Source organism: Pleurodeles waltl, chromosome 3_1, assembly GCF_031143425.1.
Source record: "Pleurodeles waltl isolate 20211129_DDA chromosome 3_1, aPleWal1.hap1.20221129, whole genome shotgun sequence".
NCBI classification, from domain to species: Eukaryota; Metazoa; Chordata; class Amphibia; order Caudata; family Salamandridae; genus Pleurodeles; species Pleurodeles waltl.
In genome coordinates this window covers 1,322,498,825-1,322,525,067 of record NC_090440.1, presented here as the reverse complement: position 1 = coordinate 1,322,525,067, position 26,243 = coordinate 1,322,498,825, and positions in this window count along the sequence as shown.

The window sequence follows — 26,243 nt, the reverse complement described above, 5'->3', positions numbered from 1 at the left end:
CCAACCACGATGAGGTGTTTTAGTTTGTTCCTATAATTAAGTACCTGAGTATAGTACCTTAGGAAAACACTAAAGAGTTAGTGATAGGATTCTTTGACCCCAGATTGACATTTGGCACTGCTTACGCACATAGAAACAACCTAACATGCTTGCTTACAACTACAGAAAAGAGCTTGTTGGATCAGACAGATGACAGAAGAAAGGCATTGAAGGAGAAATTTGAAAAAGGCTTGGAGAAAAGGACATTTAGAAATGATCATGCATTTAGTGATATAAAGACACGAGGGACATTAGATTTAGATGCACACACGGAGGAAAGCTTTGTGTAAATAGGCCTAAATCTAGAACTGATGCGTTGTTTGTGGAAACCAGTGAATGTAAACGTGTTTTTGTTTCAGAGTAAATGGACCTTCATGTTGAAGAGACAAGACCCAGCAATTCCTGGAGTTTATTACATCTGTGGATCAAATGCGTATTACCGTCTTCCAAGAGGATGGTATGGCACCTGTTACTTGGGAATAGTTTTTCCAAAGATTTATCAACTTGAGAACTTGAGTAAGATACCTAAATTGACTGAATTACATCATGTTAGACAAAAGCGAGAATCATATTTTGGCATAGTTGGAGACATATTAGGAGCAATAATCCCTTCAGTATTTTTTTTGCTGAAACGTGCACTTGAAATGTGACCACGGGGAGTGGCTGCCAATGTAGATGTGGACTAATGAAAATAACTGATGTTTTGCATTTGATTAAGTTTGTACTAATTAATAATGATTATGTTATTAAAGTTTGCTAAATAAATCTGGTAGGCCTTAAATTAGCATAAGCCGAAGCTTAGCTGCCTGGCTCTCATATTAAATGTGTTTTCCTAACGTGCAGTGTGCTGACTCACAAAAGGACATGACCTCTTGTTTTTCTTCAACTAGAAGCTGAATGTAACTATAGTGGATCCGTTCTCATGAAATTCACATCGCTTGTAGTAATTTAAACCTGTGAAGACAATGGAGCTACTGACCAAAAGATGTGCAAAGAATTACAGAAGGATGAAATCATACCGGATGTGCTACCTCTGAAAACGTCAATCATATGGACCAATAAAATGTCTGTAAACTAATATGGGGTGAAAGATTAATGACATAGGGGGTCATTCTGACCCCGGCGGTCATGGACCGCCGGGGCCAGGGTTGGCGGGAGCACCGCCAACAGGCTGGCGGTGCCCCGCAGGGCATTCTGACCGCAGCGGTTTGGCCGCGGTCAGATGTGGAAAACCGGCGGTCTCCCGCCGGTTTTCCGCTGCCCAAATGAATCCTCCATGGCGGCGCAGCTCGCTGCGCCGCCATGGAGGATTCTGACACCCCATACCGCCATCCTGTTCCTGGCGGCTCGCCCGCCAGGAACAGGATGGCGGTATGGAGTGTCGTGGGGCCCCTGGGGGCCCCTGCAGTGCCCATGCCAATGGCATGGGCACTGCAGGGGCCCCCGTAAGAGGGCCCCACTTTGTATTTCAGTGTCTGCTTTGCAGACACTGAAATACGCGACAGGTGCCACTGCACCCGTCGCACCTTCCCACTCCGCCGGCTCCATTCAGAGCCGGCGTCCTCGTGGGAAGGTTGTTTTCCACTGGGCTGGCGGGCGGCCTTTTGGCGGTCGCCCGCCAGCCCAGTGGAAAACCCAGAATCACCGCAGCGGTCTGACGACCGCGGTGCGGTGTTCTGGCGGGGGTACTTTGGCGGGCGGCCTCCGCCGCCCGCCAAGGTAAGAATCACCCACATAATCTGTTTTCTAACTTGGTAAAGATAGTGGGGTATAAGCATGGACCAATGAAATTTTAGGGGAATGTACAATGAAAAAGGGATAAAAACCCATGACACGGGGAGCCATTTAGATTGGGTAGGGAAATGCTATCGATTTGATTCATAAACGTTGTCACTCTGTTTGGTGACTTATTGATTTTAATAAACCATCCTCTTCCTTTAGACTGCCCATTTTACACTTTACCTTCTTATGAGGGAAGTGCCCCTTTGTCCCGGAGCTGAATTCTGACTGATGGCGATTTGACTGATGTCCTGAAACGAAGACTGAACCTGAGTGCTGACCCAAACCTTGGTGGGTAACTATGACAATGAAATTGTGTTTTGTCTGAGTGCTTTTCCTTTCGAGGTACCAACTGCTTACTTTTGACAGAGACCATAGCTAGATGTTTTCGAAACTGGTGTTCTAAATTGTTTTGCATGAAGCCCAACATGCCAATGGTAATCAGTGGTTAGGACAGGTGTTCACTAAACTGACGCAAATAGACAAATGACTGAATCTACGCTTTGTTGAACCGACGCGTTAATGACACTCTGCTAAAATTGATCTATGTTTACGCCATGTTATGTTTTGATGTTTATGATTCTTGCCTTAATGAAATCTTATCAGAGTTGCCATATTGTGACTATGCTATTTTGTTTCTTGGTTTTGAGATTAACACACTTGCTCCTAGAATTGTAATTAATAGGGAATAAAACTCATAAAATTCTACTAAACTGGTGTGGTTATTCATGACTGTAAGGTCATGGTGGTGTCTTGAGCTGATTAATGTCTTTGACTAAAGTGAAATGTATTGTTGTAATAAATATTGATGACATTATTGATGTATTGATTGACATATTGATTAGCTATCTCGTCCTAAGGTGTCTCTCAACTGGGTCAAAAGATTCATTGGCCTAAAATGAGTCCTGAGATGTATAATAAATTATCATAAAGGGACGCGTTATCAGTTCCATTGTAACACTGGAGTTAACATTTCAGAAACAAAGTATCTATTTGTGGTCTTTACTTCCTCATAAATATGGCAGAGTATCACGTACTTTCAACTGTATCAAGAGATTACTCACAATATTTTTGCATTTTATTGAACATGATGTACTTCAACCACTACAGATGCATCACAACAAATTATTGTTTTTTTTATTCTCTAGTGCCACAATTCTTATGTAAATTTGATCGACATTCATGAACTTGTCATAGCAATGAATCTAGCCCAATAAATAACTTTGAAAGTTGCTAATGACAACATGTTCTCTGACATTATGAAAGACAAAGGCCAACAGCAGTGACGTGAATTGCCATCTAATTTTGCTAATAGCAAAAGATGCAGGTTGTAAGTGTCACCCATCCTGGACCAGGATGATACAGAGATCTGGTCCATGCTTTTCTAGAAAATGCAACACAAGCCATAAATGGAATACACATCAGTAATCAACAAAGAGGAAAACAAAATTATGATGGGCGTTATGCTTGAGACAATATGAGGGATTGGTCATTATTCTGGACCACATTATTGTTTATTGTTTTTCCCACTGTGCCACTACAGAAAAGATGACCACTCATGCAAATCAGACTTGGACTTGCTCCAGTAGAAGCATCCCATCCCGAGCTGCCAGGTTGGTCTACTTTAAAGAAGGAACAAGTATTGCCACACCAGTATTGGCCTTTTAGGCCTCATCATTGCAGCTTGAGTTCTACAGGCATAGTGAGCATGGGACCAATGCCTGGTTGTACCCTTCATACACGTATGAGGATACAATGAGGAAAAAGGTGATGAGCGGAAGGCTTGCATTAACCTCAACCACTGCTAACTACTCCCAATCCATTGATCCATTGTTTTTGCTCACTGTGCCTCTTCAGACAAGAAGGAAGACTGTTTTGCATATGGCTGGTCTCTGAATGAAGTGGCATAGTGGGTGAGAAACAATTAACTGGTGTGAGCACCTGTGGCCGAGATTAATTAAAGCACTTACTACAGTAACCTTGTTTTTTCTTTGCATAGTCTGTAGAGCAAACAGTTGATGAAATGAGGACCTCAAGAATGATTACAATTAAATGTGCAGTTGAGATTGACAAAGTATGTATGTGGAGCAAGATAAAATGCATAATTTATTTGATAGGTAAATGGTACCTGAAATAGTTTTTTGTTGCTCAATATGACTGGCATGAAAGAAAGAATGTGAGGGTAACATGGTAGATACATTTAGAGTTCTGGAACACTGTATTTTCTTTGTTGTTATTACATCAAAGGCCATTGTTGCATAACAGAATATGCCAAACCAGATGGATGTAGCAATGCAGAGGAAATATTAGGATATATATTGTACTCTGGCAAATTCAAGGGTAAGTTTTGGCCAAAAGAAATTGTCCAAACGTATATGATGTTAACCTGTTGATGTACATATGTACTTTTAATGGCAAAAGCATCAGTTCTGGAAATCTGACCTAATACTGGAAAACCTTATGAAAACTGGTACTTTCTCTAAATTACTGTGGTGTCTGTCCTGTGAGGCACAGACTACATAGCAGATAGATTTCACTGTGGAACGTCCCACTTGTGTCTATGTATCACCTTTTCAAACTCATGACATCATCATCCCAATGATGTATGCCATACCACAGGCATGGAGGGGAACACACACATGCCATGGGCTGGAAGGGTGCCATAATGATGAGACATGGCTTGAACCAAGCTAGCTGTGCTTGTTTGTTTCTATTAACAAAATACTTAGGAAAGTCCCCAAAACATTACCTAATTAGTTACCCATTTGCACCATCAGGAATTTCAGGGCTTTAGGTTTGGTGCAGAGGGAAGGTTGACTAAATGGTATAACAGACAGGTGGAGCATTGTGTCCAGAGAGTGACCTGTCAAAAATCACACAAAGCTACATGACAACAGCAAGCACCCATTAAGAGAGTTGACATGATTGTTGGTGCAGCTCTAGTGGTCTGAAAAGCAGGGGCAGAAAGAAAGCATTGGGGCGCTTTCAAAACTGTAGTGGTAAAAATTAGCTTGTGCATGTCTGAGTCGGTGTGAGGTTCAGACTGCCATTTTGGGGTGAAGCAGCTGTGTTTTCAATTATGTATTAGCGATAAAACCTCTGTAGATTGGTGAGCTTGGAAAGCAGACAGAATAAGGAAGAAAAATAACAAATATGCAGAGAATATTTTGTGTGGTGGATTGCTGTAGTGCAGATGAAAAAAGACAATAGCCCCTGACACAAGCCCTCTGTTGTCAACTTGCTGTCTCATTCCTTCTCATCTGTCCTCCATTGTCTGCTTGCTTTCCCAGAGCCTTCAATGCACCCTCCATTATCAGCCTTCTCTCCCATCATCTGTTGTCAGATTGCTGTCCCACTCCCCCTGCCTGCAATCCATTGTCCGCTTGCTGCCCCTGCCCCTTCCACCAACCCCCTGTTGTCAGATTGCGGCCCCAGCACCACCTTCCCATCATCTATTGAAAGCTTGACACCCCAGCCCCTCTCACCCACCCTCGGTTGAGTGTGTGTTTCCCCATTGTCTATACATGTCCTCTCCCCTCAACTGCGTCCTTCTTTCCCATCCTCCCTCCCTCTGTGTTGCCTGGCTCCCAACCTACTCACCTATTTATTTTTTTCATTAAAGAAGTGCATTAGTGCTAGCTGTGTCATAGCCTTTTTTTCTTAATTATTTTACCCATGTCGCACCACAACCGTGCTGATGAACTGCATGGGTAAACAATATTGCCAAAAGCTCTCATGCTCATTTTGAACTGTCACCAGGCCAGACAAGTACTGCAAGAAGCAAAAAGTTAAACAAATTCTATTGGAATGACCGAAAAATGTGCATCTCAGCAGACTATTAAAAGAACATCATTATTAAGTGGAACAAGCTGTTGGAGATGTGTTCAATTTTCTTGTAGCAGAGCTTTACATATTGCCTCCTGGCAATAGCATGCCGACCATCAAACATCACAAACATAAGGAGTTCCTGGAACTAATGGAACGGTGCAAAATTCATTAGTGAGCAGGACAAAGAAAGGATGAAGTATTACCCCAGACAGGTATGAAGGCAACGGCCCCCAAATAAGAACATGGAAGTATGGAAAAGTGTAGCATGAGCAGGAGAAACTCATACTACTATTAAATGAAAATAAGGTGATATGGATTGACAGACATGGAAGACAGTTATTACAAAAACTGGTGAATGCATCAAGAGACATGAGTTTGGTTGTTGAATGAGATAAAATAGTTGTAGACCGTGATATGGTTAAAAAGGAAATGAATTGCCGTGTTAAGCAAATCTTGGAAGCTATCTCACCTGGCCTGATAATTCAGTTGATTATGCTGATATTTCCAATGGTTGAGAACATATATATACCTGGAAAAGGGATGAGACAGAATGAGGTTCCACAACCTGAGAGGCTATAGGGCTGCAGAAAAAGGTAAGTTGTGCTGAAATAACCAGAAAGGGATATTAGTGTGACTACATAATAATGTACCTGGGTGATGCAGGCAACAGCATCACAATAGCCTGAAAAAATAGTGAAACAAACTGGACGAGTCTGAATATATCACGCAGAAAGATGAAACATTAATGTTAGGGTTAGAGAAAACAGTCCCAGTGGTGATCAAGAGGGAGAGAGGTATAGGTTGTCAACCTTCAGTACAGGCTCCCCTCAGAAATCCATGGAAAGATGCAGGATTATGGGAATGCTATGACATTGGGCAGGGACAGGAGTGATGACATTGATCAATAGCATCAACAAATTTCAGGGAATATGGGTATAGTCTCCAGGGGCATGTTCAACCTGGTAAAATGTTTTTAATTGTATGTTGATGTGTTTGAGATAGTCCTCTGTGATTGAGTGGAGAGGATGGTAGAAGAAACTTCAAGGAGCTTCTGAAATATGTCTATTACATTCTTACATTGATTTTTTGTGTCTTTTATTTGTGATTTTTTATTAAAATGTGGAAATAAAAAAATAAGAACACAAAGGTTCTCTGTGCAATTGAGTAATTATGGCACAACATGTGGGATGGCAAACACAGTAAGACATGGGTACTCATTGTCAGGAATCCCCAAAGTGCCTCCTGCGTTATCTGTCAGCATCTCCAGGGATTAGGGTTAAATCATATCTCTGTTCTTGGTTAAACCTTCATGTTTCTAAGTAAACATAGGCCCTCATTACAACATTGGCAGTAAATGCCACCTACTGCTGTGCTAACGTCTGCCAACATACCGTGACTGCGGCGGTATACCGTTACGGGTATTATGACCCACACAGACAAATCTGCCACTATACAGACACTCACACAAGTCCGCCAGACCAAAGGTCGGTGATTAACTGGTGGTAGCAAAACCCACACCGTTACGCCAACAAAATATGCCCACAGTATCACAACCCTCGAATCACCTTGGCGATCTTTCAACCGCGATAAACCATTGGTGGTACACACCACTGCACTCAAAATACACACACACTTACAAAACTACACTACATTGGACTATTTAACCTACACACACCTGACACACATACACCCACCACACCCACACACCCACAACACTATAAAACACACACCCACATTACCCACAACCCTTTCAACTAAAACAAATATTGCTAACAGAGAGAGAAAGACAAGCCTGGAGCACCCACTCAATCTGAGCCACAGAGCACCATCATCCATACACCATCCACGCACCTCACAGCACACACCATAACACATCACCTCTCACATCCTCACACATACCACTCACACCACATCCATGGCACCCAAAGACATCCCAGGTTTTCAGACGAGGAGCTAAGGGTGATGGTGGAGGAAATCATCCCGGTAGAGCCACAGCTATTTGCATCACAGGTGCAGCAGATGTCCTTTACTAGGAATATGGAGCTATGGCGGAGAGTCGTGGTTAGAGTCAACGCCGTGGGCAGCACCCCAGAACAAGGGATGACATCAGGAAGAGGTGGAACGACCTATGGGGGAAGGTGCGTTCCGTGGTTGCAAGACACAAGGTAACCATACAGAGGACTGGCGGCGGACCCCCACCTCCTCCACCACAACTAACAACATGGGAGGAGCAAGTCTTGGCGATCATGCATCCTGAGAGCCTCGCAGGAGTAGCAGGAGGACTGGACTCTGATAAGTCAAATCTTTACTACTATATCCCCCACACTACCTGCGTGCCATCACAAACTCCTACCCCTCCCCTAACCCCCATCACTCTACCACCTCACATACACCCCACTATCACAACCTACCCATCCCAATACCAAGCCCTGCATGCAACACCAATGCATGGACATCCATCACAGACCTGCATGGACACCCTTCACTAAAGCATGCCTATTAGAGAGAATCACCTAACCCACAAAATCACCACGCACACAAGGCAAAGCTGGCAGGGCTATCACAACCATACAGGGAAACACACCCATGTACAAGATGGCACACGCAGATATAATAACACTGGATTTACATCCCTACAGGACCCCCACTCAACCTCACCAGAGAGGAGGTGCCACCAACATCCAGTCCCCCCACAGAAGAGGCCCACAGTGATGACAGCAGCTCTGCACGCCTGGATCACAATGACCAACCTGGCCCATCAGGGACCTCTGGACAGTTAGTTACCTTGCCATTGTCCCACTCCACCACAGACCCTCACCCCTTAGGAAACACCAGCACAGCACCCACCCAGCGGGCCCATACCACTGTCCCCAGGACACATCAATCAGCAGTGTGTCCACCACTACAGGGACCCCAGGCAACCCCACAAACCCAAGGCATTCAGGGACCTGGGGTCAGTAGTAGTGGGCACACGGTTCAGGGGACAGAGGCACAGGACAACAGGGAAGCTGGGAGGTCTGCTGTGCGACAGGGGGAGAACCCACTCTCCACCAGGCACTTGCAGGGATCCTGGGAGCATACCAACATTCCCAGGACACCTTGGGACAGATACTGGCCAAGTTGCAGGAGACCCAGCGGCTGCAGGAGGGACAGTACCTGGGGACAGGGAGGACCTCAAACACATCCACACCATCCTGGTCACCATTGCAAGGGTGTTGGCTGACATGGCCAACACCATGAAGGAGGCAGTGGCACACCAACACTAGCCACACCGAAGAACAGTCCTCCACCTCCGCCGGTGCAAGTGGTCAGGAGGCCCCACCACTGGAACAACATGCCACCAGCACCCCACCCCCTGCAGAAGGAGAACCACCACGCAAACAGTCCCTGCAATCCAGGCAGAAGCTGCAGAACATTGCTAAGACCCAGCCAGGAAATACGACTCTCCTGAATGTCACCCTTCTGTCCCACCATGTCACCATGTCCACCTTAAACTGCCATTGCTCCTCTTCCTATGCCCCCTTGGACAATGCACATGTGATACAAAGAGACTGGACTCTAACTGGACATTCCTCCACCATCACCGCAGCCCATTGTACATCCCCCTCCAGCACTTAAATAAACACCCTTGGAACAAATACAAGTCTGGAGTCTGTCAATTGATTGAAATATGTATTAGTTCAACAATCTGTAAACATTGCAATTCATATGTACAGTTGTATATACATTGGTATGACCTGTAGTGGGCAGCAGTAAACACACCAGGAGCCAGAGTGGGGCACAGAGATCTGAAAATAGAGATGCCAAAGGGTACAGTAAGTAGCCATAAACAATGGGAAAGCATGCTGCCATGTCCAATGTCCAACACAAAACTGCAACGTAAAGTGAAGTTACAGTGTCTTACCTGTGTGTCACTGGAAGAACTGCTGAATGAGAGAACTTCTGTTGTCCACATCTTCATCCTCTACCTCCTCTTCCTCACTGTCCAAAGGCTCCACCACTGCCACCAGACCATCTTCAGACTCATCCTCCTGCAGAAAAGGCACCTGGAGTCTCAAGGCCAGGTTGTGCAACATGCAACATGCAACGATGATCTGGCACACCTTCTTGGGTGAGTAGTACAGGGATCCACCAGACAGATGGAGGCACCGGAATCTGGCCTTCAGGAGGCCGAAGGTTCTCTCAATTATCCTCCTTGTTCGCCCATGGGCCTCATTGTGACGTTCCTCTGCCCTTGTCCTGGCATTCCTCACTGGGGTCAGTAGCCATGAGAGGTTGAGGGTAACCAGAGTCACCTGCAAATATCGAGGGATACCGGTTAGCCACACACTCACCCTTAGGGGCACCCCCATACCCATACACCAACATATACTTGGCAAGGGACAACCCCACACCCATACACCAACATATGCTGGGTGGGGCCCATGGGCTCAACTATTAGCCACACCCGGTGCCTCTGGAGTTGAGACATCACATATGGGATGCTGCTATTCCTCAAGATAAAGGCATTATGCAGAGCCAGGATACTTGGCATTCGCATGTGAGACGTACTGGTCCGCCAAACACACCATCTGCACATTTAGAGAGTGATAGCTTTTTCTATTCATGAACACTTGTTCATTTCTCCGGGGGGGTGGGACAAATGCTACATGTGTACCATCAATGGCACCAATGATGTTGGGGATGTGTCCCAGTGCATAGAAGTCAGCCTTCACTGTGGCCAAATCCTCCACCTCGGGGAATACGATGTGGCTGCGCATGTGTTTCAGCAGGGCAGACAACACTCTGGTCAACATGTTGGAGAACATTGCCTGAGACATCCCTGATTCCATGGCCACTGTTGTTTGGAAGGAGCCAGGAAATCGAGCACTGACAGGACCTGCACTAGAGGGGGTATACCTGTGGGGAGGCGGATAGCTGAAATCAGGCCTGGCTCCAATTGGGCACACAGTTTTTGGATTGTGGCCCGATCAAGTCTGTAGGTAAGGATCATGTGCCTGTCCTCCATAGTCGCCAGGTCCACAAGGGGTCTGTACACGGGGGATGTCTCCCTCACCTATTCATCATCAGCAGTTAAACTCTAGGGTGGAAAACGGTGAGCAGAGGGTCATATTCACACATATGTTGCAATAAAAATGCATTTCTTCCTTTACAGAAACAGTATGTGAATTTGAAAGTCAGTTGATGTGCCAATGTCTGCTGTGATGCAGTTAGGTGCCATGGCCTGTGCCTCCCAGGAAATGGCAGCTGCCTGACCTCTGAGGAGAGACAAGTGGAAATGAGGTAATTCCACTGGCATTGTGCGCCGTTGCGGTCGGCGGTCAACGACCACCACGCACCTTCGCATTGGTTATCAAGGTGCCCTATGGGTTCCAGGAGACAATGGCGATGTATGCTGGCGGTGAAGGTACGGACCGCCGCGGACATGAGCGCCATTTTCTATCTGTTCAATCACTTGCTACCTGACCTTCAACAGGGGGTAACCTATACTGCAAGTGCTGCTGTGACCTGTGTCTGGAAGCGCCAATGGCTCGAGTGTTTGGGGAAAAGGCCCCCGCATTCACTTCGGAGGAGTTGGAGAAACTGGTGGATGGGGTCCTACCCCAGTATACTTCACTCTATGGTCCTACAGACACACAGGTGAGTACACTGTGAGCATGATGCGTGGTCCATGAATGTATGGAGTGCTGTGTATAAGCCTCGTGTGGGGGGCTGAGAGGTCCTGGGTAGAATGCTGCATGTCTGGTGGTCAATGTCTGTGCGTGAGGGGATGGGAGGGATATTGTGGGACTTGAGTGTAACAGTCCGGATGGTATTACTAATCCTTTTTTCTATGCATATTTCCCTGCAGGTCAGCACCCATCAGAAAAAGGGTATTTGGCGTGCGATCGCCAACAAGGTGCGGACACTGGGGGTCTTTCACAGGCGGAGCATCCACTGCTGCATAAGGTGGGAGGACCTGTGCCGCTGGGCAAGGAAGATGGGGGAAGCCCAACGAGGAAGGGGTTCCAAATGAGGAAGGGGGACCCTTTGTATCCTGACCCCCCTGATGTTCCAAATCCTGGCGGTGGCCTATCCAGAGTTGGATGGGCGCTTGAAAGCATCACAGCAGCCTCATTACACAGCAGATTCATTACTTTGCGCGCGCTAAGGTTGTAACTGGGTGGGAGATGTGAGCAGTGGGTGTCCCTAGGCCAGGGCGAACTGGCAGGGTTAGATCCCTTTTTGGTCAGGCTCTGAAGCACTCAAACCCCAATAGTGTAAGTGGGCATCTACTACTGGGCAGGGTCCTGTTGGTTTCAGGTGTGCAGCTGATGGCGTTAGGCAATGTACCCCATGGGATGGTGACTAACATTGTAAGTGGTAGTGCATGGCCTAGTGCATAGGGCTGATCCCTGTGTGTTGTGTATGCCAACAGTAGTGCTGTTGCTGGCATTGACCAAGTGTATCTTCTATCTCTCCCCCCCTTTTATGTTTTGTCACCCTGTCCTTGTGTGCATTAGCATTATCGGGTGGAGGAGCAGAGGCACCGGCGATGGAGGGACCAGCATTCCACAGGGGCCTGGAAGCCTAATCCACCGACGGTGAGGGCACCAGTGGGACGGAGGGCAAGGGGAGCACTACGATGGAGACAGGAGGGGACACTACAGACAGCGACTCCTCTTCCGATGGAAGCTCCCTGGCGCTGGCGGACACCTCTGTGCCCACCCCAACAACAGGTACAGCCGCCACCCCTGTACCAGCACCGCCCTCCCAGCAGCTCCTCAGCCTGTTTCCCGTGCCCGCTCACCCAGGAGGGTGGGCATCTCCTACGACCTAGGCAGCTCAGGCCCTGCCCCAGTCAGCCCTGCTGCCCTCAGTGAGGAGGCTATTGGCCTCCTGTGATCCCTCACTGTTGGGCAGTCAATCATTCTGAATGCCATCCAGGGTGTAGAGAGACAGTTGCAACAAACCAATGCATTTCTGGAGGGCATTCATTCTGGTCAGGCAGCCCAACAGAGAGCATTTCAGACTCTGGCCTCAGCACTGATGGCAGCGATTGTCCCTGTCTCTAGCCTCCCCCCTCCATCTACCCATCCCAGTGTTCCCAAGAAACTTTTCCTGGCCACCCTTGACCTCTTTCCCTCACCTCCCCCACCTCGTCAGTCTCCTAGGGCCCGACTCTCCAGGTCCCAACCTAGCACCTCAACCACAACATCGGCAGGACCAGTGGTGCCAGTAGTCACCGGATTCTGGAGTGCACCAGGCAGCAGAGCAGCCAGTGTGGCAAGGAGCCACAGCACGGACAGTCCCCCACCTGTCAAGCATCAAAAGTTGGGCAGTGCCCGGCGGGAGAGGGGGAAGACACCAGCCACCAAAGCCGCTCCCAGGGTACAGGTGGGAGTGTGGAGTCAGCTGCAACACCTTCCAAGGTGGGGAAGGGGCACAAGAAACCCGGCAAGTCGGGGAAGATCAGCATGGCGGAGAAGACCGCCATCAGCCCTGCTGCCCAGTAGGCGACTGGCAGCAGCCCCGCTGGCCCAGACAGGACCGCCAGCATCAGCCCCGCTGCCCAGGAGGCGACCGCCAGCAGCCCCGCTGGCCCAGACAGGACCGCCAGCAGCTGAATCGCTGCTAAAGACACCGCCGACACAAGCACCGCTGCCAAGGACACCGCCGCCACAATCACCACTGCCAAGGACACCGCCGCGACAAGCATCGCTGCCAAAGACACCGCCTCCACAAGCACCGCAGGCCCATGAGTGCCAAAAGCACTGACGCTACTGAGGCCGCCACGAGCAGGATGAAGCACTCTGGGCACCAAGCCCCCTCCAGAACCAGTGGAGAGATACATCCACTACCTCAGTCCTTGGCAGGATGAAGCACTCTGGGCACCCAGCCCCCTCCAGAACCAGTGGAGAGATACATCCACTACCTCAGTCCTTGGCAGGATGAAGCACTCTGGGCACCAAGCCCCCTCCAGAACCAGTGGAGATTTACATCCACTTCCTCTGTCCTTGGCAGGATGAAGCACTCTGGGCACCAAGCCCCCTCCAGAACCAGTGGAGAGATACATCCACTACCTCACTCCTTGGCAGGATGAAGCACTCTGGGCACCAAGCCCCCTCCCCCTGAGGTGCCTGTTGTATTCCTATCTGATGCCCCTGCAGTGTTCTCTCCGTCATGTTCGGGTATATTGTGTGGGCCTCGCCCATGCAGTGTGGGCCCGGTGGTCCACGGTCTTTAAGGGTGGAATACCCTGGACTAATATTCATAGTGTATATATTTGTAAATAGTGTATGTATATTATTTGACTACTGAATTTTAATATATTACAATTGTTCAACTCATTTCCTTTTGTCTTTGCATTCTTCTGGGGGGATTAGGGGGTGTAACTGTAATGTATCATGCTGTATTAGTGTGTGTGTTGTCGTGGGTGAGGGTGGGGGTGGGGGTGTTGCGTGTTGCATGTGTGTGTCACTGTTTTTTCCCTCCCCCCTCCCCTGTGTCGTAGTTGCAGTACTCACCGTGGTCTTCGCTGCCGGCGTTCGTGCTCCTGGTAGAGGAGCAGGAAGATAAAGGCTGGCAGAATTTGGAGCTCTGGTTCCATGGCGTCCTGGCTCCTCGTGGGGTGTGCAGAGGTGAACGTTTTCCCTTCGAAGTCCTGCTTCCGCCATGTTTTTGTTCGCAGTGAATCCGCCCCGGAAAAGGTGGCGGATTGGTAGGTTGTGATACTGTGGGCGGTACATTGTCTCCCGCCTGTCTGTTGGCGGTGACCGCTGCACTGTTTGTTGGTACCGCCGTGGCGGTTGGAGTGTTAAAGTGGCTGTCTTTGTTGGCGGTTTCCGCCACGGTCGTAATTCCCTTTTTTTTTCCGCCGGCCTGTTGGCGGTCTTACCGCCGCTTTAACACCGACCGCCAGGGTTGTAATGACCACCTATGTGCTGTAACCTTAACAATGTAATGTGAAGCATCAAAACACATATTGAAGGTGTATTTACTTTGGAAATTAGCGTTTACATTTATAAGTGTGAGTTCTGGTGTTTAACTTTAACATGAAGATTGTAGTTCTCATTGGCATTTACACTTGCATTTTGAAGAGTTACATTTTATTGAAAAGAACTATGCTTATGCATTTACAATTTATTGCCTATGTCTGCATTTATCCAATATTATGTTTGCCATTATAACAGAGTGTTAAAAGTGAATATTAGTTGTGGCTTGTTAGGTTAGCATGAACAGGCCTTCATCTTAAACTTTGCCTATTAGTGTTAGCGAAGTTGGTGCAGGAAGACATTGGCACAGACTGAATGATTTGGTGTGCCTCCTGTACATTGTCTATCTGTGAAGAAGAAACTTGAAGTCAAATTATGGCTTGATTTAGTACTCAGCGGACAGGTTACTCTGTCACAATGTTGATGGATATCCCATCCGCTGAAATCGAAATCCCATAAAACATAATGGGATTTAGATTTCCTCTGACAGGATATTCACCACCTTTGTGAAGAAATAACCCATTCACCAAGTTCTAAATCAGGCTCCTGGTCTATAGTGTTCCGTGGGTTGGGAGAATCCTTCCATGTTGCAAGTGCGATCCATGAGAAGGAGAAATAATTGGGTATCATATTACATGTTCGGAAGATATGGATTCTCCTGGAACTTTCCACATTAATTTAGTGTTCTCACTGTTATAGTCACAGCAGAATTCTTTTAGACTCTGCAAGATACAGACCTCTCAGATCCCCTGCCCTTGGAGAGTATAGCTTCATGCTAACACTGGATTATTTATTTCCTAAAAACTTCTACTGAAGCCTCTCAATGCTGACACCTACCTTGCTTTGTCCCAATACCCTTGAACCTGGTCCTATTAGTCTAGAACCCTAGCTAGTTGTTCCTATTTCTATTTCTGCTGAAAAGCAGATATCTGAATTCTTTTACAGAATGACAATTCCTATTTGTTGGTTTTTGCATTGCTGTGACTGTAACATTAATATGCTTTATACTAAGAAGGTTGAACTTGCCGAAACGTTAAGAACTATTTCAGTGTTTCAGCTTGCTGATTCTGATTTTGTATCTCTATAAAGTGGTTTTGATATGTTCATATATTGGAGTAATTACTAATTTGTGATAAAGCTACTAATCTTCAATAATGATTCCTGGTCCTATTTGTGTGGCCAAATGGGTTCCACAGACATGTAAATATGGATTTGATACTAATTCCTTTGCCCTCCAACACTTTGAAGAAGATCCAGAAGAAAACTGACCACCACTTCCATGCGAGCGCCTGCACTTCTGTGATTAAATGTATCTGTATGACAAGCATGGAACCAATAAGATATAGCTCAGCTCCTAATGGTCACTTAATGGACCTGAAAGGTTTGATCTACACTTAAAGACTAACTGGGGAGAAAAGGGTGATGTCTGAGGGAAAAGGCTAAATTTGAAAACATTATCATTTTAGAGCATGGTTGGGTGAAAATACATACTTTGCCAAACTTCCACTGACAGAGCCTATGTTGTCTCCAATAGTAGAATACCCCATTGGGCTGCAAAGCCTTTGTGAATTTCTCACCAGTGACCAACATTAGACTTACTGTCTACAAGCAAAGCATGGCAGCCCTAAACAGAAAAATGAATCAATGACACAATGTGCAAGGGAAAAAAACTCCCTGCATGTCAGGGCTCTTGTTGTTCTATAAAAATAAATTCCAGTTTTAGGAGTTTGTTTTTGAATATCAAAATCTTTAGCTTCTATTATAGTTTTACCAAGAGCAGCTGCACATATCGTGGCTCAGAGAGTGGCAAGGGCTGTGGATTGAGGTGTAGGCTGGCACCTATCCACTTCCAGCACTACAGAGAAAGCAGACAATGCTCCCACGGAAAGGATACACCTTCCCTCTTCCTATACACCCAGTCTGTCTCAGCCCAGGACTGCCACCCACACCACCAGCTTTTAACACAAGGTGTGTGCCACCAGAGCAGGTGGCAAACTTCTTGTGTTACTTTCACAGGAGTCAAGGAAAACCTGTCTATGGTAATTTCATGTCCAGCAACTTATTCCCCGTTCTGAACTCAAACTCCTCATTTGTTCCTAGCAACATACAGGTAAGAATTGATCATTCCTGCTTCAGAATATCCCTGCCAAGTTAACAGGGAACACACAATGACGGCCTCTGTCGAGGGTGGCCAAAATAATATGGCACCCACTCAGTAAAATGCACTGACATCAATTCCAGAATGTGCGAACTGCAACCTATTTGCAAAGCTAATGCAGTTTTGTCCAACCAGTTAAAGCCACATATTTTTAACTTAATATATTTGCGCAACACGTTAATAATTGATAACAGAGTTTAGAAAATAGTTGATTTCATTTTACTAGAAGCCCTTATACATTACACAGTTGTACTGGAATTAGAAATTGAACATAGATTACCCTTGTATAGAAAACATAAGAAGTCTTCTTCACAATAGGGGTACGCTGTCCTTCGCCACAGTAGCAAAGTCAATATCCTCTTCTGAGCTAGGTGGGTGTCGGGCCATTGCCCAACTCTAAATCACCCTATTAAACAGCCACATTAGAATTAGGAATTCAATATACAACACCTTTGGATAAGAAACAGAGCAAGTCCTCATGCAATACATTTCTGAATCTGTGGATTAAGCAGTGGAATAATCTCTCTTGCGTTCGGTTTAAATTCTGCGTGCAAACATTTAATGTACATGAGCACGCCTACAGAATTATGACTATTGCGCTTTAAAGGAGTAATTTGTGGATTATATGGCAATCCTTAGAATGTTGGTGGCTTCTTTGGAATGTTTAGGTAAGTCCATGAGAGCAATTTCCTGACTTATTTTCTCTAACTTTTTTGAATCAGTCAAGACCCACCAGTCGGCTATTTCTGCTGTTGAGGGCAGCAGGATCATGTAAAGAAACAAAGCTGAATTATTTTATCAGAGGATGTACAACAATGGTTCCAGAGTGATGGGTCCATGCCAGATTTTTCAGGTTAACCAATGACTAGTCAAATGATTCCCCTCTAGATTTATAATACACATTTATTCCAGGATGATGACCTGATCGTGTGGCACTTCTTTGGCCAGCACCTATGTAGATACTCTTTTTGTATTCTTAGACTACCACCTTGATTTTTTCAATGCTCAGCGATAAAAATTCCTGACCCTTTTACCAGCTCTGACTTAAAGTCACTTCTAATGACAAACAGAAGGTCACTTTTTTACAGAGACTTTTGTTCCAGTGAGTGCTCCATATTGCAAAAAATCTTGGCAATTATGAAAAAAGTCATCAATTGTCACCCATTATGTCTACGACCTCACATGGGAGAACATTTACGACTTTCAGGAATTCACAGTTCCAGAATTCACAAACGTTTCAGAATTATGTCTGAAATCATGCACTTGTTTCCAGAGTTCTAAGTTTACTCCTGACAAATGTTAGTGAACTATTTTTTCGCATTCAAAAATTCCCATGCTCTTAATTGCTAATGTAAAAATGTTTTTCTTTTTTTGCCACTGGGAAAATGTTTTTCCTCAGCAGAAACCAACTTCTCCCCATGCCTACCAACTTATATTCTTGTGTATTTAGGATGGGTGTGCTACTCATTTCCAATCCTGCAACATCTTTCCCAACTTTTCCTGGAGTAGCAAGAGATCAGTGTGGATATTGTGAAAAACTACAAGCATGCAGGTTTGTGGCTACACCAACTTCGCAGAGAGTTCCAGTGCTTGAATGCCAACTCCTAGCCCTGCAAGCAGATTACTTACACACAAATGTTTGTGTCAGTACGTCAAGTTACCAGTGCAAAACCAATCATTATGAATCAAAAAAGTGTGGTTGCATTAACAGCAAAAGAGAAAGGCTACTTGAGTGTATAAACCAAGCATACGCAGGCAGATAACTTTGTGAATCAGGCTTACTGTGCCTTGGCTAACAGTGCAGTATATGGACAATTTAAAATAAAGTACATTGGACAGATGGCTTCAGAAAGGATGCCATTTCTTGCTCTGGAAGCACATATTTCAAATATGCCTCTCTTGTTACATAGTCACATTATTATTGCAGGGTGGACATGAATTATAAATACAGTTTAGTTCCCTGGAGTGTCATATTTCATCAAATGTTAACTTCTGACTTCTACTCTCTAAGTACCACCATACTGGATGATCTATGACACTCTAGTGGACTGATTACAGGCAAATATTATAAAGCTTCAGTAGATTCCATGGACTTCTCTCCAATATAGAGTGGAAAGGATGGTCCCTTCTCCAAGGGCACATGAATATAGAGCTATTATCCTTGTTCATTTTAAAATGCAACACCTCCATGCAATATTTTTCAAAAGGAAGCAAAAACGTAAAGAGCTATCATTTACTTTTTTTCCAGTCTTCGAGGGTTTGATTAGTTCTATGGCTGATTGAACGAGGATTTGCCAGGCATGCCGAAGTTCTAAAATAAAATGGTTGATTTCAATGGTCCATAACCACAACAAGGAACCCGAACTCCTCAACCGCCGCCTCAGCTTCTACACTCCCACCCGTCCTCTTTGCTCCGCCAACCTCGCTCTCGCCGCCGTCCCTCGCATCCGTCGCACCACCGCGGGTGGGAGGTCCTTCTCCTACCTGGCGGCCAAGACATGGAACTCCCTCCCCACCATCCTCAGGACCACCCAGGACCACTCCGCTTTCCGGAGACTACTCAAGACCTGGCTCTTCGAGCAGCAGTAACCCCTTCCCCCTAGCGCCTTGAGACCCGCACGGGTGAGTAGCGCGCTTTATTAATATATATGATTTGATTTGATAGGTTCTCTGTTGTAGATTAAAATACAACACAGATATGAAACAAAATATGTCCCTCTCTAATTAATCGCAACTGAGATATATTTCACCATAGACCTTAATTCACTAAGGGCATTTCCAAGGTTCTAACTGTGCCATACTGCTTTCCTCTGCAAAGACAAGGAGAGGTATTGTTTATTGATGCCAACTGCCGTACAGTGATACCACCAAAAGGGAGTGAACTTTTGGGCAAAAAACACCCAGTGTGTGTCTGAGAAGAATAATTAATGCACACAAAAATGGCTGTATGATACAATATAACAATGACAAGTAATTACATAAAGAAATGTCGAAATATAACAATATTTAAATAAACAATAAAGAAATATCAAATGTCGCCTACACATCACAATTAGGGAATAATAACAACATCCAAAACCAAAATTATGAACCACAGAAAATCAACATGATTGCAAATAAAACAAACAATATAGCATTAAATATATCTATAAGTCAACATAAAATTAATACACATTAAATAGATAATAAAAATACTAATTAGTGCTTAACATAGTTGGTTAAAAAAATCAAATTAGTGTTAATCTCAACTATCAAACTACACTTAACAACAGGCAACAAACAAAATGCGTCTTCAATTAAAAATAGGACAGAAAGGTGACAGGAATGCACAAAAATGGAGTAGGACAACATCACTCTACAAAAGAAGACTTCAACACTTAAAAAAAAACGAAATAGTACAAAGTAAGCTTGACAACAAATGGCAGCTAACAAAAGAAATAAACTAAAATTGCACCATGATAACAAATAATTAAAACTAGGCCACATATTTATTTCTCAACATACACGTGTATCCTCTACAATAATTAACCGGTTCTGTGACACGGACGTAACCATTACGTCCTCGGCACACAGCCCAGAGGGAGCGCTCTAGCTCAATCTGTGTGCTTCCTCCCACCCCCCCCAAAGGCAGGGATGGAATGGGAAGCCCTTCCACTTCCACCCCCGACCCCCCCCACCCCGGGGCAATCCGGCTGTCAAAACGCCCACTAGACACCAGGGATTTTAAAAAAAATGAAACTGGCATAAGGGAGCGACCCCTTGGGCAAGCGTCGCTCCCAGGGGGGGCATTTTTTTTGAATGCCTTTTCTGCCCCCGGGGGGGGGGGGGGCAGAAACCTCTAGGCACCAGGGATAAAAAAAAAAATTGTTTTCTATTTTGTTTTAGGTGTGGGGAGCGACCCCTTAGGCAAGGGTCGCTCCCATAGGGGGCAAATTATATTTAGGCCATTTCTGCCACCCTTGGGGGCAGATTGGCCTATTTTTATGAGGCCAATCTGCCCCCAAGGGGGGCAGAAACCACTAGACACCAGGGAGGTTTTTTTTGTTCATGAATTTCACGTAAGGGGAGCGACCCCTTAGGCAAGGGTCGTTTCCCTGAGGGGCAAATTTATTTTAGGCCATTTCTGCCCCCCAGGGGGGCAGATCAGCCTATTTTAATTAGGCTGATCTGTCCCCAAGGGGGGCAGAAACCACTAGGCACCGTTTTTTTTTTGCTGTTGTTGTTTTACAGATGGGGAGCGACCCCTTAGGCAAGGGTCGCTCCCCTGGAGGGGCAAATTGTATTTAGGCCATTTCTGCCCGCTTTGGCGGCAGATCGGCCGATTTTAGGTCAATCTGCCCCCAAGGGGGCAGAAACCACTAGGCACCAGGGATTTATTTTTTTTGCGCCGTCACGCAAGGGGAGAGACCTTGTAGGCAAGGGTCGCTCCCCTGGGGGTGCAAAGTTGTTTTAGGCCATTTCTGCCCCCCCCCGGGAGAAGATCGGCCTATTGGTATTTTTTTTTTTTTTAGAGCTGGGGAGCGACCCCTTAGGCAAGGGTCGCTCCCCTGGAGGGGCAAATTGTATTTAGACCATTTCTGCCACCCTTGGGGGCAGATCGGCCGATTTTAGGTCAATCTGCCCCTAAGGGGGGCAGAAACCACTAGGCACCAGCGATCTTTTTTTTTTGCACCGTCACGCAAGGGAGCGACCTTGTACGCAAGGGTCACTCCCCGGGGGGTGTGGGGGTGCAAATTTATTTTAGGCCATTTCTGCCACCCCTGGGGGCAGATCAGCCTATTGGTATTAGTGAATGTCATTCTCCACTGGTTCTGGAGGTGGCTTTGTGCCCAGAGTGCTTCATCCTGCCAAGGACTGAGGTAGTGGATGCCTTTCTCCACTGGTTCTGGAGGGCGCTTGGTGCCCAGAGTGCTTCATCCTGCCAAGGACTGAGGTAGTGGATGTCATTCTCCACTGGTTCTGGAGGGGGCCTGGTGCCCAGAGTGCTCCACGTGCAGTGTGGCCGGTACAATTCCCTCACCTGGGTGTGTGTGCCACGAGATTGCCTGGGGTACAGGTAGCATGATACACCATGGAGGCAGCGACATACCCCACACTGCTGCGGCTTCGCATTCCATATGCAGGTGACAAGTGTGATGAGAGTGATGCTTCGTGGAGGCTGCCCAGGGTCCTGGAACTCACCACCAGCCTCGGATGACTGACCACCGGGGATGGTAGCCATGTCTGCGGTGGTGCCACTGGCTGATGATGTCACAGGGCCGCTGTCAGTGCTTGCGGCGGTGGCATTCGCGGCGGTGGGGGCAGAAACCACTAGGCACCAGGGATCTTTTTTTTTTGCACCGTCACGCAAGGGAGCGACCTTGTAGGCAAGGGTCGCTCCCCGGGGGGTGTGGGGGTGCAAATTTATTTTAGGCCATTTCTGCCCCCCCCCGGGGGCAGATCAGCCTATTGGTATTAGGCCGATCTGCCCCCAGGGGGGGCAGAAACCTCTAGGCGCAGGGCAAATTATATATTTTTGTTTGTTTGTTTGTTTGTTTTTTTAGAGATGGGGAGCGACCCCTTAGGCAAGGGTCGCTCCCCTGGAGGGGCAAATTGTAATTAGACCATTTCTGCCCACCTTGGGGGCAAATCGGCCGATTTGAAACCACTAGGCACTGGGGATCTCTTTTTTTTTTGCGCCGTCACGCAAGGGGAGCGACCCCGTAGGCAAGGGTCGCTCCCCGGGGTGGGGGAAATTTATTTTAGGCCATTTCTGCCCCCCCTCTTTTCTGTAAAAAAAATGTGATGTGTCCACGTTGTGTTTTGGGCCCTTTCCTTTCGTGGGCGCTAGGCCCATCCACACAAGTGAGGTACCATTTTTATCGGGAGACTTGGGGGAACGCTGGGTGGAAGGACATTTGTGGCTCCTCTCAGATTCCCGAACTTTCTGTCACCGAAATGAGAGGAAAAAGTGTTTTTTTGGCCAAATTTTGAGGTTTGCAAAGGATTCCGGGTAACAGAACCTGGTCAGAGCCCCACAAGTCACCCCATCTTGGATTCCCGTAGGTGTTTAGTTTTCAGAAATGTGCTGGTTTGTTAGGTTTCCCCAGGTGCCGGCTGAGCTAGAGGCCAAAATCCACAGGTAGGCACTATTTTCTGTGAAAAAATGTGATGTGTCCATATAGTGTTTTGGGCCATTTCCTTTTGTGGGCGCTAGGCCTACCCACACAAGTGAGGTACCATTTTTATCGGAAGACTTGGGGGAACGCTGGGTGGAAGGAAATTTGTGGCTCCTCTCAGATTTCAGAACTTTCTGTCACCGAAATGTGAGGAAAATTTGTTTTTTTAGCCACATTTTGAGGTTTGCAAAGGATTATGGGTAACAGAACCTGGTCAGAGCCCCAAAAAGTCACCCCATCTTGATTCCCCTAGGTCTCTAGTTTTAAAAAATGCACAGGTTTAGTAGGTTTTCATAGGTGCCGGCTGAGCTAGGGGCCAAAATCCACAGGTAGGCACTTTGCAAAAAACACCTCTGTTTTCTGTAAAAAAATGGGATGTGTCCACGTTGTGTTTTTGGGCCATTTCCTTTCGTGGGTGCCAGGCCTACCCACACAAGTGAGGTACCATTTTTATCGGGAGACTTGGGGGAACGCTGGGTGGAAGGAAATGTGTGGCTTCTCTCTGATTCCAGAACTTTCTGTCACCAAAATGTGAGGAAAATGTGTTTTTTTAGCCAAATGTTGAGGTTTGCACAGGATTCTGGGTAACAGAACCTGGTCAGAGCCCCACAATCCACCCCATCTTGGATTCCCCTAGGTCTCTAGTTTTCAAAAATGCACAGGTTTGGTAGGTTTTCATAGGTGCCGGCTGAGCTAGGGGCCAAACTCTACATGTAGGCACTTTGCAAAAAACACCTCTGTTTTCTGTAAAAAAATGGGATGTGTCCACGTTGTGTTTTGGGCCATTTCCTTTCGTGGGTGCTAGGCCTACCCACACAAGTGAGGTACCATTTTTATCGGGAGACTTGGGGGAACGCTGGGTGGAAGGAAATTTGTGGCTCCTCTCTGATTCCAGAACTTTCTGTCACCGAAATGAAATGTGAGGAAAATTTGATTTTTTAGCCAAATTTTGAGGTTTGCATAGGATTCTTGGTAACAGAACCTGGTCAGAGCCCCACATGTCACCCCATCTTGGATTCCCCTAGGTCTCTAGTTTTAAAAAATGCACAGGTTTGGTAGGTTTCCCTAGGTGCCGGCTGAGCTAGGGGCCAAAATCTACAGGTAGGCACTTTGCAAAAAATACCTCTGTTTTCTGTAAAAAAAAATGGGATGTGTCCACGTTGTATTTTGGGCCATTTCCTTTTGTGGGCGCTAGGCCTACCCGCACAAGTGAGGTACCATTTTTATCGGGAGACTTGGGGGAACGCTGGGTGGAAGGAAATTCGTGGCTCCTCTCTGATTCTAGAACTTTCTGTCACCAAAATGTGAGGAAAATGTGTTTTTTTAGCCAAATGTTGAGGTTTGCAAAGGATTCTGGGTAACAGAACCTGGTCAGAGCCCCACAATTCACCCCATCTTGGATTCCCCTAGGTCTCTAGTTTTCAAAAATGCACAGGTTTGGTAGGTTTTCATAGGTGCCGGCTGAGCTAGGGGCCAAACTCTACAGGTAGGCACTTTGCAAAAAACACCTCTGTTTTCTGTAAAAAAATGGGATGTGTCCACGTTGTGTTTTGGGCCATTTCCTTTCGTGGGTGCTAGGCCTACCCACACAAGTGAGGTACCATTTTTATCGGGATACTTGGGGGAACGCTGGGTGGAAGGAAATTTATGGCTCTTCTCAAATTCCAGAACTTTCTGTCACCGAAATGAAATGTGAGGAAAATTTGATTTTTTAGCCAAATTTTGAGGTTTGCATAGGATTCTTGGTAACAGAACCTGGTCAGAGCCCCACGTGTCACCCCATCTTGGATTCCCCTAGGTCTCTAGTTTTCAAAAATGCACAGGTTTGGTAGGTTTCCCTAGGTGCCGGCTGAACTAGGGGCCAAAATCTACAGGTAGGCACTTTGCAAAAAATACCTCTGTTTTCTGTAAAAAAAAAATGGGATGTGTCCACGTTGTGTTTTGGGCCATTTCCTTTTGTGGGCGCTAGGCCTACCCGCACAAGTGAGGTACCATTTTTATCGGGAGACTTGGGGGAACGCTGGGTGGAAGCAAATTTGTGGCTCCTCTCTGATTCCAGAACTTTCTGTCACCAAAATGTGAGGAAAATGTGTTTTTTTAGCCAAATGTTGAGGTTTGCAAAGGATTCTGGGTAACAGAACCTGGTCAGAGGCCCACAATTCACCCCATCTTGGATTCCCCTAGGTGTCTAGTTTTCAAAAATGCACAGGTTTGGTAGGTTTCCTAGGTGGCGGCTGAGCTAAAGGCCAAAATCCACATGTTGGCACTTTGCAAAAAACACCTCTGTTTTCTTTGAGATAATGTGATGTGTCCATTTTGTGTTTTGGAGCATTTCCTGTCGCGTGCACTAGGCCTACCGACACAAGTGAGGTACCATTTTTATCGGGAGACTTGGGGGAACAAAGAATACCAAAACAAGTGGTATTGCCCCTTGTCCTTCTCTACATTTTTTCCTTCCAAATATAAGACAGTGTGTAAAAAAGACGTCTATTTGAGAAATGCCCTGTAATTCACATGCTAGTATGGACACCCCAGAGTTCAGATATGTGTAAATAACCACTGCTCCTCAGCACCTTATCTTGTGCCCATTTTGGAAATACAAAGGTTTTCTTGATACCTATTTTTGACTCTTTATATTTCAGCAAATGAATTGCTGGTATACGCGGTGTAGAATGAAAACCCACTGCAAGGTGCAGCTCATTTATTGGCTCTGGGTACCTAGGGTTCTTGATGAACCTACAAGCCTTATATATCCCCCCAACCAGAGATGTCCAGCAGATGTAATGGAAAATGGCTGTTTTTTTCACCTCAATTTCAATATTTTTTTATTTCAGTTGTTATTTTCTGTATGAAACCCTTGTAGGATCTATGCAAATTACCCATTGCTGAATTCAGACTTTTGTCTACTTTTCAAAAATGTTTAGGTTTCTGGGATCCAGCATTGGTTTCACACCCATTTCTGTCACTGACTGGAAGGAAGCTGAAAGCACAAAAAATCATAAAATGGGGTATGTCCCAGTAAAATGCCAAATTTTGTGTTGAAAAATTGAGTTTTCTTATTCAAGTCTGCCTGTTCTTGAAAGCTGGGAAGCTAGTGATTTTAGCACTGCAAACCCTTTGTTGATGCCAATTTCAGGGAAAAAAACACAAGCCTTCTTCTGCAGCCCTTTTTTCCAATTTATTTTAAAAAAACGACATTTTCACTGTATTTTGGCTAATTTCTTGGTCTCCCTCAGGAGAACCCACAAAGTCTGGGTACCTCTAGAATCCCTAGGATGTTTGGAAAAAAGGACGCAAATTCGGCGT